Raw genomic sequence first — 17,721 nt, 5'->3', positions numbered from 1 at the left:
CCCCAAACAGCGAGGGTGCCCCAGTACCCCACATCCCAGAAGGCGACACCCAAATCACTCTCGAGAAATGGTCTCAATGCAATAGCATGAGGATTTCTTTATTTCAGAATTCTGGGCTCCACAGCCGTACCCCATGCAGGGGTAGAGGACTGAGGACCCTGTGCAACTGAAGTCAGGGGTATTTAAAGGGGAAAAAATCGCAAGAGTTGGAATCAACAAGGGTTGGAGGCCACAATTCATAAGGCAAGGGGTGGAGGACAAAACATGCACGGAATGGGAAAGTGCAGAATGAGGAAGTAAGGAAGGTTAGAGATTATCTGGAGCAAGCATCCTTGGGGCATTGTATAGTTAAACATTGGAACTAGAACAGGGTGGGCTATCTTTCTCAAGCTGAAAGCAGAAAAACAAGTTATTCTGTGATGGGCTAGTTGCTTAAAGGTCTAAAAAACATTGAGTTGGGGGGTCTTTCAAATCAAGGGATAAAAACACAAAGTATGGCCAGGCGGTGGTGGCACATGCCTTTAATACCAGGACTTGGGAGACAGAGGCAGGCAGATTTGTGAGTTTGAGGCCAGCCTGGTCTACAAAGTGAGTTCCAGGACAGCCAGGGCTACACAGAGAAACCCTGTCTTGAAAAAACCAAAACCAAACCAAAACAAAACAAAAAACCCACAAAGTATAAAAAAATAAGGGCCTAACCCTAACCCTAACCCTGAGTATAGGCAGGGTTAATTAAGTTATATGAGGTATTTGGAAAAAGCCTAAACTATTAGGAGTAAGCTGTCATAAATAATGAAAAGGTCTCTGTGTCATTATCTGGGTGCTGGTGGGCCTAGCCTACAGTACTACAGTCTAGGAGTATTCGTTTCCTCGGGCCATTTAATTTACAGGATTTAAACAGAAGTGCTGGCTTGGAAGATATGGCAACTACTGCTGCTTAATAAAGTTCCAGCACATCAATCTCAATTGATCACAATTCTCCAGTATCTTTTTACTTTCATCTTTTGTCAAGGACCAGCCTCAAGGGGTATTTGAGAATGGTGAAAAAAAGACCTGAGGTCTTGTGGGTACAAGCTGACCGCCTATGTTCTGCTTGAGACAGCTCTTTCTTGCTCAGGAAAAGATTCTAAAAACTCTCTGGATTGCTCATTTCTTGCAGACCAAAAGCCCAGTCTTTTTTTTATATATCAATTCAATCATTTATCCTAGGTTCCCCTTTGATTATTCCATGAATCAGCATTCTCTGACCTCAGCCCACTGATTCTTAGAAAAAAACAGCAAGTGCATTTTTTTCCTTAATATTGCAGATGAATTCAGAGATCTGCCAGTCTTTGTAAACACAGACAATAAACTAGCAGGGTGGGAACCCAACCTGAGATTACCATCACCACCACACGTAGGCCTAAAGAAGATCCATCTCATGCTGACCTTGAACTCAGGAATCTGCTTGCATTTGTATCTGCCCGCTTTTATCTTTCTGACTAGCTGTCTTATAGTGCAGCTGCCTCTCTACTTTTAGGTCCATGAAGCCCTTCATATAATTAATATTGCATCCTTATATTTTGCATAGTTGAGAAATTATATAATTTTGAACTCATGTTTTTCAGAGTTATTTCCCACAGTCTTAAGGGCTATCCTGAAGGTCACAGTGTTCTGCTATTTTGCTGAAATGTTACATAAGCCCTTACTTCCTGGAGTCTTACTATCTCTATCTCTGATTATCATGGAGTCATTAACCTTGGCAGAGAGGACATTTTCCCCCAAAGGAGGAACACATAAAGCAAAATATGTACAAGTCTTATGCCTTGCAACCATCAATAATTATGGAGGCCCATGCTCTGCTGGCTCTGTTCAGGGGCAGGAAACCACATCATGGTTCCATCATGTGGACCTTCCACGTGGTCTGGCAGGACTTGCCAATCTTTGATATTTTGGATATGTGTTATGAGAGTTTCCTTATTCCTTTTCCCTTTGGGAAATTCTGTATGGGCTTTGGTACAGGCTGTGAGTGTATACAATGGCAGTCTCTCTAAACAAAATGATTATTTGAAAAAAAAATCTTTACCACAGTGAAACCATATACTGTGATAATTCTGCCTACTTCTACTTAATCTCCACTGTGACCCCCCTGTTTGTACCAAGAATAGAGAACTTAAGGATTTATATTTCAAGGAACTCTTAGGCACTTACACCTGTTCCTAAGGTGAAAAGACACAATCTAAAGAAACAATGGGCCTGACCTGGAGGCTGAGGCCTTGGCAGTCAAGGGCAAGAATTCAGTTAATAAGTAATAAGTATTGATTCCCTGGGTACATGACTTAAAGGATGAATGGCAAAACCTGGTATGCCACACAAGAAGCAGATTCTGTTAAGAAGTTAGATTGTCCGGGCAGTTGTGGTGCACACCTTTAATCCCAGCACTCGGGAGGCAGAGGCAGAGGGATTTCTGAGTTCGACGCCAGCCTGGTCTACAGAGTGAGTTCTAGAACAGCCAGGGCTACACAGAGAAACCCTGTCTCAAAAACTCAAAACCCAAAACAAACAAACAAAAAAGTTAGACTGGCTTGATCTTTCTCTGCCATGTACAGGAGCATATTGAAGGACATATTGTTTGACATATTGAAAAAAGAGAAAGATATCAGGACCTTCCCTTTGGAGAGTGTATGAGGAGAACAAGCCCATTTTGTAAGACTAAGGAACATAGAAACACGACTAAAAAGCAGCGCAATGTTTATTATGCTACATGGTATAAACACTGTATCACACCCCTTGAGTAATGAAAATGGTGTTTACAGATTTGTTTCTCAGGACTCAATGTCTGGCACCTCCTAACCACAAAGGCTGAGAGAATGCAGGAGGAAATGTAAAGGAGAACCTAGTGAGGTTGCTGAACCTTGGAAAACAAGAGGGAGTTAGATGCTTTCTGAACTTAATCGCTTTTGCTTCAAAGAAAAATACTGTAATAAACTTGATTACATCTTTCATTCTAGATGTTGAAAAATAGGGCTAGAATAGTCTAAAAATCATCTGTGAAAAGATCATGTATTTCTTGGAGTCATTAAATCTGCTTTCAACATTGCCTGTGATTTAGCTATTATGCAGATATAGACTGTAAAAGGTTTAGCCCTTTTTCAATAAACATACATGCTGTCCTCAGATTCACCCTCAGATGGAGTCAGTCTCCTTCCCTTGCCAACTCCATACCTCCTCTTTGGGACCTGAACCCTGCTGGAGCTGGATTCTGGCAGAGAAGTGGGCTGCAAACTTTCTGTCTTAGCTACTATTTTGTTGCAATGAGAAGACACTCTGATTACAGCAACTCTTTTTTTTTTTTAATTGTTTTATTTATATGAGTACACTGTAGCTGTCCTCAGATCCCATTACAGATGGTTGCTAGGAATTGAACTCAGAACCTCTGGAAAAGCAGTTAGTGCTCTTAACCCCTGAGCCATCTCTCCAGCCTTACAGCAACTCTTACAAGAGAAAGCATCTAATTGGGGCCCTGATTATACTTGTAAAGGGTTAGTCTGTGATCATCATGACAGGAAGCAGACAGGTATGGAACTGGACCAGTAGCTGAGAGCTTTACATGTGGATCCACACACAAGCAGCCAGTACAGAGATGGGCTGAGGTGAGGTTTTAAACTGAAACAGAAGACATGGAGGAATACTGCCCAATGACTTGCTCCTGTGGCTGGCTCAGTTTGCTTTCTTATACCCAGGACCACCTGCTCAAGAGTGGTACTACACACAATGTGCTGGGCTTTTCCACATCAGTCAGTCATCAAGACAATGCTCCACAGACCTGACTCTAGGCCAGCCTGCTGGAGGCATTTTCTCAACTGGAAGGCAGATTCCTTTTTCCCAGATGACTATAGCTTCTGTCAAGTTGACACAAACCAACCAGTTCCTACCATTCTACATGTTTCTATTCCATAACTGTCATGTGTGGACAATTATTTATTTATTATTTTATGTCTATGAGTATCTTGCTGCATGTATGTCTGTGTACCACATGCAGGCCTGGAAGAAAGTATCAGATGCTCTGGGATTGGAGTTAAAGATAATGTGGGCCACCGTGCAGGTGCTGGGAATTGAACTTGGGTCCTTTGTTCTTCACTACTAAGCCCAGCATATTTCTGTCTGTCTGTCTGTCTATCTGACAGACTCTTGTTATACAGGCTGTCCTTGACCTCATGGCAATTCTAAAGCCTTTCCCTGCCAAGTGCTTAGGAATACAGGTGTGCCTACTATACCCAGGTGATGTTTTTTGGTTTTTGTTTGGTTGGTTTGTTTTTAACTACAAGGAAGTCAATGGGATAATAGGTCTGGCCCTTGAGAAAAACAGAGAGGTAAAGTGTGGGGAACAGAAAAACTCCTGAGTGAATGTATATTATTGATATGAGTGTAGGCATGTCAAAGACCCCAGAGCCTCAGACTCATAGGAATGGCAAAGCCTGGTCCCAGTACAGGGGTTGACAGGGTATACAAATATATCAACTGGAGCTTCTTCCTTCAGGATGACTGCAGCCTGAGACCCCCAACAAAAAGATGCCTTATGGTTCATACTTTTTATAAGACACTCACTGAGTTTCAGGGCTGCTGATGGTGTGTCTCCATCAGAATACACTACCTACCTGATCCCAGTGTTTCTGTCTGTGTGTCTGTGTGTCTTCATTTCCTACATTTCTGTCTTGTCAGTCTCAAAGTCCTGCAGATGGAGGCAGTTAAGAGTAACTGGGAGCCGGGCAGTGGTGGCACAGGCCTGTAATCCCAGCACTTGGGAGGCAGAGGCAGGCAGATCTCTGAGTTCGAGGTCAGCCTGGTCTACAGAGTGAGTTCCAGGACAGCCAGGGCTACAAAGAGAAACCCTGTCTTGAAAAAACCAAATCCAAAAAAAAAATAAAAAAAACCTAACTGGTTGCTCTTTGTTCTTCCAGATGTCCTGAGTTCAACTCCCAGCAGCCACATGGTTGCTCACAACCATCTATAATGAGACGTTGGGTCTTCTTCTGGCACACAGGTGTACATGCAGATACTCATACATTAAACAAGCAAGCAAACAAACAAACAAGTAAATAAATAAGAGTAACTGGGAATTAAGGAAGAAGCCAATTAAGATAGATGTTTTAGAGTGCAGAGACATCAGTCAGGACCAAGGCAGCCTTTATGGTTTGTATGCTCGGCCCAGGGAGTAGCACTCTTAGACAGTTTAGCCCTGAGAGCTGGAGAGATGGCTCAGCAGTTAAGAGCACTGGCTGCTCTTTCAGAGGTCCCGAGTTCAATTCCCAGCAACCACATGGTGGCTTACAATCATCTGTAATGGGATCTGATGCCATCTTCTGGTGTGTCTGAAGACATGACAGTAGACTCCTATACTTAAGTAGGAAGAAAAGAAAGAAAGAAAGAAAGAAAGAAAGAAAGAAAGAAAGAAAGAAAGAAAGAAAGAAAGAAAGAAAGGAAGGAAGGAAGGAAGGAAGGAAGAAAGGAAGAAAGAAAGAAAGGAAGAAAGAAAGAAAGAAAGAAAGAAAGAAAGAAAGAAAGAAAGAAAGAAAGAAAGAAAGAAAGAAAGAAAGAAAGAAAAAGAAAATTTGGTCCTGTTGGAGCAAGTGTGGCCTTGTTGGAGTAGGTGTGTCACTGTGAGCAGGGGCTTTAAGACCCTCATCCTTCCTGCCTGGAACTCAGTCTTCCACTAGCAGCCTTCAGATGAAGATGTAGAATTCTCAGCTCCTCCTTTGTAAGGTTGCGGGTCCCTTGTCGGCTCCACCACAGGGCATGGCCCCATAGGAGGCAGAATACAGGGAGTTTGACTGTGCTTTTCCTAAGCTGCTGCCCCCCCCCACCCCCCCAAGGCAGGTGCTGGGCTGTAGGGAAGCTCTGAGGCACCGCCTGGGGCTGGGGAAGTCCAATCTGAGATGTGGGGAACCTAGAGCTGGCTCGGGGGTCCCTGGGCCTGTAACCAGCCCAGGCCCTTGGGGTTCTCAGACCCTTGGACATCCATGCTCTGCAGGGAGTCATGGAAGAGCTGAGAATGGGATCTGGGCCTGGGCTGGATCTAGCCTGGGGCTGAGGGAGGGAGAAGGGGAGCTCTGGCTGGTCCCATAGGGAGAGTCCTTGGCTTGACAGTGGCAGTCTTGGTGGTGGTTGTGACTGGGAGCACTGAGACTCATTCTACAGGAGATTAGATAGCAGCTCTGTAGGTAAAGGCCTTCTCCATGGCTCCCCAAGGAGGATTCTGATGAAAAGAGACAGTCTGTTATTTCAAATTATTTATTGCCATGGTGTTAAATGGATGCATAAAACCATACCTCTCCCCCCAAAAAAACAAAAAACCAAAAACCAAAGCTGGGCAGTGGTGGCGCACACCTATAATCCCAGCACTCTGGGAGGCAGAGACAGGCGGTTTTCTGAGTTTGAGGCCAGCCTGGTCTACAGAGTGAGTTCCAGGACAGCCAGGGCTACAGAGAAACCCTGTCTCAGAAAAAAAAAAAAAAAAAAAAAAAAAAAAATCCAAAAAAAAAAAGAACAAAAAAACCAAAAAACCATACCCCCCCACCCTTCTTAGAGTGGGTCTGAGATTAATTACCTTTTACAGGGAGGACTATCTGGGAAGGAAAGCTTACTGGCTTTGCCCTCCAGGTCTCTAGGTACCTCATTAGCATGGAGATCTCTGTCTTGAGCCTCTGTGACCACAGGTCATGTCTCTTTTATGTGAGGAGCATGGCACTAGTTCCAAGTCAGGAGTCTGGCAGGGAGCTGGGAGCACCTGAGCCTCAGGTGTGTGCCCACCGAGTCTCCAGGTCTTGACCTGCTCTACCTTACCAAAGTTCTTGACATGATTTTACATCCCACACTCCTGCATTATGTCTGCCTGGACCCGGATGCTGCCATGCCTTGATGATAATAGACTGGACCTCTGAACCTGTAAGCCAGCCTCAAATAGATGTTGTCCTTATAAGAGTTGCTTTAGTCATGGTGTCTGTTCACAGCAGTAAAACCCTAACTAAGACAGCAACTTTTATAAAGGACAGCATTTAGTTGGGATTGGCTACAGTTTCAGAGGTTCAGCCCATTATCACCATGTCAGCAAGCATGGTAGTGTGGTTCCAGGCATGGCTCTGGAGAAGGAGCTGAAAGTTCTACATCCTGATCCAAAAGGCAGCCAGCCAGGAAGAGACTGGTTTCCAAAGGCAGCCCGCAGGAGGCAGTGCAGTCTCTTCTGCACTGGGTGGAGCTTGAGCACTAGAAGAACTCAAAGCCTGCCTACACAGCGACACATTTCCTCCAACAAGGCTGCACCTCCTAATAGTGCCACTTCCCATGGGCCCAGCATATTCAAACCACCACAATAGGGTAGTCTGAGAAAACTCCCGGAGAAGGTGACATTGGAATTGACTTCAAGAAGATGCTTAAAAAATGAAAATCAGGATGAAGAGTACTACCCAAGAGTACATCACAGTTGGAAATATCAAGAAGGGTCAGGGCTAAGGTTAGAGGGAACAAAAGGGGAGCCGTAACTGAAAAAGGGGACAGTATGGGGTAGGAGTTTGGTTTTTATTCTAAGCGCCGCTAGAAGCACTGAAGGGTTTTAAAGTGGGCGGACAAGCATGGCTTGCTTAATAACAGCTCGTTAGATAGACTGTTCCAAAGATGGCTGCAACCATCCATCCCATCCCACCTGCTCTTTTGCAAATGTGACTTTGCCATTCCTCCTAGTGCTCCTCTTGAATTTGGATAGGCCCTGGGACTTGTTTACTAGAGAAAGGGGTAGAACTGACGAGATACTGCATAGGGAAGAGACATCATGGCTACTGCCTTCATTAACTCTCTTGACTCCTTAAGCCACCAAGGAAGAGAAATTTCGTGCTATCCTGCCTGAAAGTGAAAGGATAGAAAATACAGCCTAACTCTCTAATGACCCCAAGAAGTCAGAAGTTTAAAATGCTATCTCGCTCCAAAGAAGCTCTAACTCCAGCCTTCTAAGGAGCCCCAAACACTTCATTTTCCAGAGCCCGCTCTTTGTTAGAAACTAGGTAAAAGGTCGCATTCTAGAGCCTGCCCTTTGTTAAGAGCTAGGCAAAAAGGCCTTGAATAGGTGATCCTGGCCCAGTAAGGTAACTGGAAATGAGCTAATTATCTGCTTATCTTGCTTCTGTAAACTGCTTATGCCATTACCCCCATCCAGGAGTTCACATAGCTATAGACCTCCAAGAAAATAGGAAACTAATTGGTCCACAGAGCATGGGCTCTGATAATTTAAACTGATTGGCCTAAAAACTATGGTGTGGTACAAATCAATTGGCTCGCACTACGCGGGCTCTTGATGCTAAGAAATGATTGGTTTGTGATTCGTGGGCTTTGTTGTAAACTTATAAAAGCTGTTCCAATTCTGCACTCGGGGTCCCACAGTCTTCTACCCCTGAGGGGTTTTTGACTGTGGACCCCAGAGCTCTGGAATAAAAATCCTCTTGTTATTGCATCAAGACCGTTTCTCGTGAGTGATATGGGTGTCACCTTCCAAGGTGTGGGGTGCTGGGGCACCCTTGTTTATTGGGTCTTACAAAAGATCCATGGATAGAGAGACCCTAAAAGATGTCTGTAGTGGTTATTCTTGGTTGTCAACTTGACTACCTCTAGAACTAACTGTAAAATGTGTGGAGCGTGGTGCTGATGTTAAGGTCCTATTCCCCAACTGGTTCTTTGTTTTTGTTTTTGTTTTTTTGAGACAGGGTTTCTCTGTGTATCCCTGGCTGTCCTGGTACTCACTTTGTAGACCAGGCTGGCCTCGAACTCAGAAATCCACCTGCCTCTGCCTCCCAAGTGCTGGGATTAAAGGCATGCACCACCACCTCCCGGCTTCCCCAACTGGTTCTTGATTGATCAATAAAAATGCCAGGAGTTAATTGCTGGTTGGAAGGAAAGAGGTGGGACTTCTGGGTCCCAAAATAAAAAATGAATGATATATTCTTGCTAGCTCATACAAAAGACACAAAATCCTAGTATTTTATTTCAAAGCTATAAGCGTAGATTGGGCAGATTTTAAACGATTCTAACTTAAGTCCCAGCCATGTGTCCTTTGTTACTTGTCGTTTGATTCTTCCTGGGTTATTCCTCACTTCACCTGACCATGTGGTTATGGTCAATTCCTGGTGGCCTCCTCTTTCTCTGCCTCCCGCCTCCTCCTCCCTCATTGCTCCTGATATACCCCTCTCTTGATCCTCAAGTCTCATTTTCTCTCACTACTGCCCAATCACAGGCTCTAGCCTTTTATTAACCAATTAACTTTAATTTGGGGAGCATGGATTAGACAGCATCACTTGGTGCATGTGAGGATCTGCTTTTCAGGGGCAACCAGGTCTTGGGTGCCAAGATTTAGCATTTGAACACATTAGCAGTAGGTAGACTGTGGCACCAGACAGAAAAACTGGTAAGGTTTAATGAGCCCAAACTCCATGAAACTCAGAATTGAGAACTGTAGGAGTGGGGCCAGCTCCCTGCCAAATTCTACCTGCTCTGCAACACATAACCACAACACCCCACTGAGAGGACCATGGCAATCAGTCACATAAGAAAAAGACCTAAAGTCCTTCCCCATGCCAATAGAGCATCACTAGCATCTCAGACTGAGCCAATGGGAAGCATCTACACCTGGATCCCACCCTACTTCTTACTGTTTATAAAGTCCCTGTCCACATGGAGTAAGTTGTACACATTATTTCATGGGGGATTATCTGAGAGTGGCTGTTTTACAAAGCTGTAACGCTTTGGGGAAGAGTTTTCTCTCTCACAACATTTGTGGTTGGAAGTTAGAGAAACCCGGCAGGCAAGGCTGATGTCTCTGTTGCCCATGCTGCTGACATTAGTGCTGCCATGATAGTGGGCAAAACCTGGGAGCCTGCCTGTGTGTCTTGCACAGATGTCCCTTCTGAGAGCTGTAACACTTTGGCCATGTCTGGGTTAAATTCTCAGCACCCACATCACCACTCATTGTTGTCTGTAACTCCAATCCCAGGAACCCTGATACCCTCGCAGAAACATATATGTAGGCAAAACATCAATGCACATAAAACAAAACAAAAAAATAATTAAAAAAAATTAGAATTAACTAAAACCCACCCAAGTGGTGGGGTATTCCTGAGAGGTTTGTTTGTTTGTTTGCTTGCTTGCTTGCTTGTTTTGTTTTTTTGAAATGGGTTTTCCTGTGTGTCCATCCCTGTCTGTCCTGGAACTTGCTCTGTAGATCAGTCTAGTCTCAAATTCAGAGATCTGCTTACCTCTTTGCTGTGAGATGTGCACCACCACCTCCAGCAAGCAATTTTTTCTTAATTAAATAATTTAAAGCACAAAGACCAACTTTTTATTTTTTTTAATTTTTAATTTTTAATTTTTGGTATAGAATAGAGTTTATTCAGGGCAGAGTCCAATGCTGTCAACATGCCTGGTGTCTTTTTTTTTTTTTTAAATTATTTATTTATTTATTTATTTATTATATGAGTACACTGTAGCTGTCTTCAGACACTCCAGAAGAGGAAGTCAGATCTCATTATGGATGGTTGTGAGCCACCATGTGGTTGCTGGGATTTGAACTCAGGACCTTCAGAAGAGCAGTCGGTGCTCTTAACCACAGTCAGTGCTCTTAATCGCTGAGCCATCTCTCCAGCCCCATGCCTGGTGTCTTAATGTTCTATTGCTGTAAGGAGACATCATGACCAAGGCAATTTATAAAATAAACATTTTTTTTAATTTGTTTTTCTTTTAGATTTATTTATTATATGTAAGTACACTATAGCTGTCTTCAGACACTCCAGAAGAGGGCATCAGATCTCATTACGAATGGTTGTGAGCCACCATGTGGTTGCTGGGATTTGAACTCAGGACCTCCGGAAGAGCAGTCAGTGCTCTCAACCACTGAGCCATCTCTCCAGCCCTAAAATAAACATTTAATTGGAGTCTTGCTTAAAATTTCAGAGGGTTAGTCCATGTACTGGCTAGTTTTGTGTGTCAACTTGACACAGGCTGGAGTTATCACAGAGAAAGGAGCTTCAGTTGGGGAAGTGCCTCCATGAGGTCCAGCTGTGGGGCATTTTCTCAATTAGTGATCAAGGGGGGAGGGCCCCTTGTGGGTGGTTCCACCTTTGGGCTGGTGCTCTTGGGTTCTATAAGAGAACAGGCTGAGCAAGCCAGGGGAAGCAAGCCAGTAAGGAACATCCCTCCATGGCCTCTGCATCAGCTCCTGCTTCCTGACCTGCTTGAGTTCCAGTCCTGACTTCCTTTAGTGATGAACTGCAATGTGGAAGTGTAAGCTCAATAAACCCTTTCCTCCCCAACTTGCTTCTTGGTCATGGTGTTTGTGCAGGAATAGAAACCCTAAGACAGGCCATAATCACCATGGTTCAGAGCATGGCAGCAGGCAAGCTGGCTTGGTGCTGAGGCAGTAGCTAAGAGCTTACATCCTGATTCACAGAGATAAAGTCTGGGTCTGTTATGGGATTTTGAAGCCTCAGAGTCTACCCCTACTGACATATCTTCTCCAACAATACCACACCTTTAAATCCTTCCTAAACAGTCCACTAACTAGGAACCAAGCATTCAAAGACATGAGCCTATGGGGGTCATTGTCATCCAACCCATCATGCCCACACGGGTGAGAGACCAGACTTGTGAATGACAATCTTGGATTGTCCAGCCTAAACTTTAATCAACTGAGTGTGTGCAGCTCAAACCACACAGCACACAGACTCGCTATTGCAGTTGAACCTCACACAACCAACCACAGGAACCACGAGCAAATAATATGGTTACTACTTAAAACCTTGGATATTTGAGGTGCTTGTTACATAGCAGTAGATCACTGGTAGACATATGCCAGCCCGAGTGGGGAAAATTAGCTTTCTAGGGACTCGTGTGGCATCATACCTAAGGAAACATCTACTCGCCCCAGATAGGGAACTAATGACATACCAATGTAAGGATAGTAACAAAATCCAAGTTGGTAAACAAATGAGTTTTATTGGGGCTACATATAGGCGTATGCATGAGAGATTACAGGAGCAGAAATGACTCAGAGAAAGCTTGTGGTGATTTGACTGTGCTTGACCCATGGGAAGGAGCACACTTAGGAAGTAAGGCCTTGTTAGAGGAAGTGTGTCACTGTGTGGGCGGGCTTTGAGGTCTCCTAGTGCTCAAGCTCCGCCTAGAGCAGAAGAGAGACCCTCCTCCTCCTGCCTGCAGAAGATAGTCCCCCCCCTAGCTGCCTTTGAATCAAGATGTAGAAGTCCTGGGCTCTTCCAGCACCAAGTCAGCCTGGATGCTGCCATGCTTCCCACCATGATGATAATGGACTGAACCTCTGAAACTGTAAGTCATCTCCAATTAAATGTTGTCTTTTATAAGAATTGCCTTGGTCATGGTGTCTGTTCTCAGCAATAAACCCTAATTAAGACATAGCTGCATCAGCAAAACCCCACCCCAGCATGGGTGACAGCTCACAAAATCTATAACTCTGGAACTCACTGTGAAACTTGCAGGCAGTTCAACTGATGGGAAAGTATCTCTTACAGGCTCTGGTGATCTGAGCCTTCTATACAGCTCACCTGGTTGCTGCCTCTTCTAGCCTCCTCTGTTTATCTTCAGAGTTTTCTTGGCAGCTCGGCTAGTCTGAGAACTTCTCTTGGTACTGATTGTGTAAGCTTGAGAATGGAGGTTGTGTTAAGAATGGTACTGATTGTGTAAGCTTGACCTAGTGTATCTGGTCAGTTTCAGGGACTTCCTGAAACCTTTGATTCTTTTACTTCCTGAGCTGTACATGCTTCCCTGAAGGATGTAACGTTCCATCTTCCTTTAGAGCATTCTGTTTAACTAGCTTTCCTCTAAGATGGTGGCGTTATATTGGAGGACATTCTTATATAGCATAGAACATAAAAGATTGAAGCAGCAATAACAGATGAGTTTAGTGACACACCATATACCTTTATCCCAGCACTCAGGAGGCAGAGGTAGGGAGATCTCTGTGAATTGGAGGCTAGCCAGGTCTGCATAGTTCTAAGACAGCAAGGACTACACAGAGATACCCTGTCTAAAAAAGAAAAACATGTAAACAGGAAACAACAACCCAGATGCACTGAGCTTGACCAAAGAGAAACAGAGAAGAGATGGAACTCCTAGATAGATTGATAGATTTTGGAAGCAAGGTGGCTAAAACTGATTGACGTGAACGTTCCCTACACTCTTGTGTACTGGAACACCTGGCGGGCAGACAGCTTTAGAGGCAGAGCTTGCAGGCTTCAGGCCCGCTCCGGCGCCGCTCTAGCCTGAATGCTTTACTTCCCGGTCAGTTCTAAGTCACGAGTTGCCACATATTCCCTCTGCCACGTTGGACCACAGGTCCAAATCAATTCTTCTTAAATTGTTCCTGCTGGATGTTTTTGCTATCACTGTCACAAAAAGCAAAACCATAAACAGGATTGGAGAGAAGGCAAGTCAAATTCTTGTTTTCTACTCTCTAGCTACTGCCTTTTATTACAAGGCAAGCCCTCTTTTTTGTTGTTGTTGTTTTTTGAGACAGGGTTTCTCTGTGTAGCCGTGGCTGTCCTGGAACTCACTCTGTAGACCAGGCTGGCCTTGAACTCAGAAATCCGCCTGCCTCTGCCTCCCAAGTGCTGGGATTAAAAGTGTGCGCCACCACCGCCTGGCTAAAGCAAGCCCTCTTTTTTTTTTGTTCTTTTTGGACTTTTTTTTTTTTTTTTTTTTTGAGACAGGGTTTCTCTGTATATAGCCCTGGCTGTCCTGGAACTCACTCTGTAGACCAGGCTGGCCTTGAACTCAGAAATCCTCTGCCTCTGTCTCCTAGAGTGCTGGGATTACGGGCGCGCACCACCACCGCCCAACTTTTTTTTTTTTTTAAGGCAAGCCCTCTTAATCACACTATAGTGACCAAATTTTTTAAAGGCATTTATTCTATTGTCTTTTTAATTTATAATTTTTTTGAGATAAGGCGTGATGTCTCCCAGGGCTGGACTCACATTCACTATGTAGCTGAAGATGACTTTGAACTTCTGATCTACCAGGCTCTGCCTCCCAAGTCTAAGGACTATAAGCGTATTCCATCACAACTGGTTTATGCTGGGATCAGCCTGGACTTTCATGCATGCTAGGTATGTACTCTGGCAACTGAGCTGGATCTCCAGCCTTTCTATTTTATTTTAACTTACACATTAGTGTGTATGTATGCGGCAAAAGCCTGTGTGTATTATATGTCCAATTGTGTATAGGTGTGCATATGTACTCAAGCACACATGACATTGTATGTGTGGGTGTGGAGCTCCTGAAAGCTACTTGTCTCTTCCCCCAGCACTTGGCTTTCACATGAGTGCCACTGCACAGCTTTTTTTTTTATATGTTCACACACAGAAGTATACGCCCACGTATTCATATATATACACATAAAATAAGAGGTTTTTAAAATTTATTTATTTCTATTTATATGAGTATACTATAGCTGTCTTCAGGCATGCACCACAAGAGTGCATCAGATCCCATTATAGATGGTTGTGAGCCACCATGTGGTTGCTGGGAATTGAACTCAGGGCCTCTGGAAGAGCAGACAGTGTTCTTAACTGCTGAGCCATCTCTCCAGCCCAAGAGTTTTGTTGAAATCACCATACATAGATATTAAGAAAACTTATATTGGGTTTAAACTTCTGTAGGTATGACTAACAACAAATGAGAATTCTTCAAACTTTATTTACATGTTTGTAATGAAAGGGGAGTCTCAATCCTTTATCCAGGTGCAGAAAAGCCTGCATGAACCGGAACCCTGTCTCATGAGCAGAAAGGGGATGAGGCAGGAAAAAAAAATCTTGGGGAATATGCCAGTGGCATTCACTATAAACTGACCAGAATCACATCACAAAAAGCAGTTAAATAGATGGTAAAGAGGGAGAAGAGTGTGTACAAGCAAACAAAGGTGTTCCTAGAAGAATGGTGGAGGGGCTGGAGAGACGGCTCTGAGGTTAAGAGCACTGACTACTCAACAACCATGGGATAACAGGATAAGACTGAAACTAGTGGCAGGGATTCAGGCTAGAGCGAGATGTCTACACGGCTGACTGGAGCCCACAATGGCTTAACCACCAACTTCTTCATTGTTTTTGTTTTTATTTCTTTTTCAGATGAGATCTCGCTATGTACCCCAAATTGGCTTTGAACTAGTGATCCTCCTGCCTCTGGTCCCAAGTGCTATGATTAGAGGTAATGCCATCTTTATTGTTGTTCCATCCAACATGAAGCCGTACTTTTATTTATTAATGATAGAGAGTTTGAATTTCAAAAAGCTGCAGTTACTTTTGACACATCACAAAAGCCCTCATGTTTAGGTGTTTACATCATTGATTCTGCAATAGTACTTATAAAACTATTATTGGGGGGGCTGGAGAGATGGCTCAACAGTTAAGAGAACTGACTGCTCTTCCAGGGGTCCTGAGTTCAATTCCCAGCAACCACATGATGACTCACAACCATCTGTAATGCAATCAGATAGTGTCTGAGGACAGCTACAGTGTACTTACATACAATAAATAACTTTTCCCTTTCTTTTTAACAGTATTTATTCATGCTTATGTTGCTATACATGTGTTTTGCCTGCATACATGTATGTGCACCATGTGCATGCCTAGTGCCTTCAGAGGTCAGAAGAAGACAATGGATCTTCCAGGACTAGAGTCATGGACGGTGCGGGCCTCTGCCTAAGTGCTGTAAGTTGAGTCTGGGTCTGCGGCAAGAGCAGCAGGTGTTCTAAACCACTGAGCTGTCGCTCCAACCTCGTAAGATTATGTTTTACTTATGTTTAGGTGTGTGTGTCTATGTGTGTATTTGTACACACACATGTGGATGTCTGCAGAGATTAGAAGAGGATGTTAAGGTCCTGGGCTGGAGCTACAGGAGGCTGTGAGCTGCTCTGATGAGGGTTGGGAACCTAACTCTTTTTTTTTTTTTAAGACTATTTATTATATGTAAGTACACTATAGCTGTCCTCAGACACCCCAGAAGAGGGCGTCGGATCTCATTACAGATGGTTGTGAGCCACCATGTGATAGCTGGGATTTGAACTCAGGACCTTTGCAAGAGCAGTCAGTGCTCTTAACCGCTGAGCCATCTCTACAGCCCCGGGAACCTAACTCTTATCCTCTGAAAGAGCAATAATCAGTCTTAACCCCTGAGCTATTTCTCCACCTCCCCAAACTTTTTATTTCCCAAGAAAATCAGCTAATATTTCCCTCACTAGTCCAGGAGACACACACAGCATGCAGGTACTTTCCTAAGAGAAATGGATACTTGCATTATATTCCCTCTCAAAGTGTATAAATGAGGCATGGTGGTACATGGCTGTAATTCCAACACTCCCTAGATTCCGCCTGGGCTAAATAGATGCCACATCCCTCATGACTCCAGGGACAGACCTGACTGAGACAGGCTTAAAGGGAATGAAGAAAAGTCAGACACACAGAAAAGCTGGACGGGGATAGACAGGAAGCTGTAAAGGAGAAACCACAGCACTGAAACGCTCAGCATGCGTGTTACGCAGAACTGAGCAGAGAGGCGGAGTATTACACAAAGCTGAACAAGGGGTGGGGTTATGGCGTAATGATCAATAAGGGGTGGGGCTACTACATACAGATAAACAAGAGGGCAGGGTAATTACAAGCAGATAAACAAGGAAGTGGGATTATTGCATACAGATAAACAAAAGGTAGGGTTTGTGGTATACAAATAGATTGAGGAGACAGTTTAGCTCATCTCAGTAGAAACAATAATTGTAGGGAGCAGTCTTCAGAAACAAATCCAAAGGAAGAAAGTTAAGATGAGCATTTTCTGCACACACCGCTAACATCCCCCCACACAGACCAGGGGGAGTGCTTGCTATTTCTCTGTAAGCTTCACCCTGGGAGGGAGAAAGAAGGCTTCGCATTTCCCTTGGGTCTGAAGCTTAGGGGTCATGCAATGTCAACGGCACATTCTCTCCCTATGGTTAGAGTGTTTGGCCACAGCTTTTGAGACAGCCTCCATCCCAGTTGCTCGGAACCCACATGAAGACCAAGCTGCACATCTGCTACATACAGGCGGGGAGGCGTAGGCCCAGCCTGTGTATGTTTGGTTGGTGGTTCAGACTCTGAGGGCCCCAAGGGTGCAGGTTAGTTGATTCTGTTGGTCTTCCTGTGAAGTTCCTTTCTCCTTTGGGGGCGAAATCCTTCCTCCTGTGGGATATGTTCTTCTAAATGGGTTGCCTTGCCTGGCCTCTCAATGGGAGAAGAAGCACCTAGCCTCACAGAGACTTGAAATGCTGGGGGTGGGGTGGGGGGAGGAGCTGGAAAGGGGAGGGCATCGCTCAGAGGAGAGGGGAGGGGGAAGAGAAAAGGGAAAGGGTTGTGGGAGGGGGTGACTGGGAGGGAGACAGTGAACAGGATGCAAAGTGAATAAGTTAAAAAAAAATTAAATTAAATTAAAAAAAAAAAAGAGTGCTTGGCCTGCAAGATGGCTCAGCAGGTCAAGGCATTTTCTGCCAAGCCTGATGTTTTGAGTTCAAACATGAGGACCCACATAGGAAGAGAAATACTGCCAATTTCTTCAAGTTGTCTTCTGACCTCTATATGAATGCCATGGTAGATGTGCCCCACTCCCCACCCCCAATCTCCTTGTCGGAGATCTCGAAGCCTCATGGTCTGC

This window comes from Apodemus sylvaticus, chromosome 3, assembly GCF_947179515.1.
Source record: "Apodemus sylvaticus chromosome 3, mApoSyl1.1, whole genome shotgun sequence".
Lineage (NCBI taxonomy): Eukaryota > Metazoa > Chordata > Mammalia > Rodentia > Muridae > Apodemus > Apodemus sylvaticus.
Note: the sequence above shows the minus strand (reverse complement) of the source record.